Here is a 2,347-nt window from a genome sequence, read left to right on the forward strand (position 1 = left end):
AAATTAAAAAGAACATTTTCTCCACATATTCTTGAACTCTTTGAGAGAGAAGTTCAAGAATTTTTTCTACTATCAATAATATCTTCTCACTTTATAAATAAGAAACTAATTCTTTTTTAGGTTCGTATTTCTTTATCCCAATAAGTATTGCTTCCAAAATCTAACTCTTAAGCTTTCATCCTAAAAATCTAAGAAGATATGGAGGAATGACTTTGTTAGTAAACACCTTTATTTGTGAGAGAAGTTCAAGATGATAAATCATCAATTAACTTAGTACACTAATATATAGAATTTGACCATATGGTGGACCTAGTTTCCCTCCTCCTCTTTAATTTTTTTATTTTGCGAGTGAGGATCTACTTACTCTAAGGGTTACTCCTCATCCAAGTTATCAAATTTTGTAGACATCTAATAGTTTAGATTTACTCATTAATTCAAACCATTGAATTTCCCTAGAATTGATGACATTGATGAGAACTAAGTTTACAAAACTTTTTGGAGTATGTGGATCTCTCCCTTTATTTATTTAGCATTTGAAACTTCTGAAATTATGTTGAAATCTTATATACCTAAGATGGCAGAGAAAGTGAATTCAAGGCAAGGAGAAGATAACACCATGTTTTCTCCTTACAAGATGGGAAACTTCAACCTCTCTCACAGGGTAGTGTTGGCTCCCATGACAAGGTGTAGGGCATTAGAGGGTATACCACAACCAACAATGGGTGAATACTATTCTCAAAGAGCAACACAAAGTGGATTTCTAATCAGTGAAGGCACCACAATTTCTCCCACTGCTGCTGGTTATCCTCGTGTACCTGGAATATATTCAGAAGAACATGTTGGTGCGTGGAAAAATATAGTGGATGCAGTGCATGCAAAAGGAAGCATTTTCTTCTGTCAACTATGGCATGTTGGTCGTGCTTCTCATTCAGTGTATCAACCTGGTGGTGCAGCGCCAATTTCTTCCACCAACAAATCCTTATCTGCTAGGTGTAAAGTTCTCTTGCCTGATGGATCCATTGACTCTCATCCAGATCCACGAGGACTCAACACTTATGAGATACCAGAGATAGTGGAGCATTATCGACAATCAGCCATTAATGCAATTCGAGCAGGTTTTGATGGTATCGAGATTCATTCGGCGCATGGCTATCTCATTGATCAGTTCTTGAAAGATGGGATTAATGACCGAACAGATGAATATGGTGGATCATATGAAAACCGGTGCAGGTTTTTATTGCAGGTGGTTAAAGCAGTTGCTTCTGCTATTGGACCAGAACGAGTTGCTGTAAGAATTTCACCAGCAATTGATTTTCTTGATGCAATTGACTCTGACCCACTTGGTCTCGGCTTAGAAGTGGTTAAGAGACTCAACAATCTGCAGAAAGAGCTTGGAAGCAAACTTTGTTACCTGCATGTTACTCATCCTCGCTTTTGGCTTAAACCCACATCGCAGTTAGGTATACCTAACACTGAAGAAGAACAAGGTAAATTGTTGAGGACCTTGAGAAAAGCTTATGATGGAACATTTATGTCAGCTGGTGGGTTCACTAGGGATGCTGGAATGAAAGCTATAGCAGAAGGTGATACTGACTTGGTTTCCTATGGTCGTCATTTTATATCCAATCCAGACTTGGTTCTTAGGTTCAAGATCAATGCACCTTTGAATGACTATAATAGGAAGCTTTTTTACACTGCTGATCATGTTATTGGCTATACAGATTACCCTTTCCTCAGCAAACCAAGTGAAACATAAGTAAGGAAGAACCAACACTGCCCCTCTGATTCCATTCGTTATTTGCTTGTGTCCTTTTGAATTTGGATAGGTTAGTGAGTGACAAAGATGCATTAACAATAGTGAGGTGCATCCATGAATAAGTTGTCATCAACCCCAAATAACTGAACAAGCAGCTTTTAGCAATAGAGAGACAAGGATTCATTTTTTCCTTAAGTTTTGAATCACAAATTTATTATTTCATTATATATAAAAAAATAAAAGTTTTTTAATATATTTTTTTTTTGTTTTTATAGTATTTATTTCTCCATTAATGAACAATATCCTTACTACGGAGATAAGTAATTCTCAATCCTCAAGCATGAATAAATGACTAGTTTCATAACAATATATTTCCCATTTTGTTTGCCTTCGTTTTGAACGAAAAAACATATCCATATGACTAGTATATATTGGTGGGGGCTTATTACAATATCATTTGCAAGCTTGAAAATTATAAAACTTTTTAGGCTTTGTTTGAAAGTTGGATTTTGGAGGGGAAAAAAGGAAAATGGAAAGCTTGAGAGTCATCTCACAAGTGTATTTCATGGCTCCCAAGTTTTCCCTTTCTCT

General features: G+C 36.1%; 1 pseudogene; it reads left to right on the forward strand.

Annotated features, from left to right (window-relative positions):
• Positions 1-574: 574 nt before the first annotated feature.
• LOC109341550 lies at positions 575-1,823 on the forward strand (annotated as a pseudogene).
• Positions 1,824-2,347: the final 524 nt, after the last annotated feature.

This window comes from Lupinus angustifolius, unplaced genomic scaffold, assembly GCF_001865875.1.
Source record: "Lupinus angustifolius cultivar Tanjil unplaced genomic scaffold, LupAngTanjil_v1.0 Scaffold_498, whole genome shotgun sequence".
In the NCBI taxonomy this organism is placed as follows: Eukaryota; Viridiplantae; Streptophyta; class Magnoliopsida; order Fabales; family Fabaceae; genus Lupinus; species Lupinus angustifolius.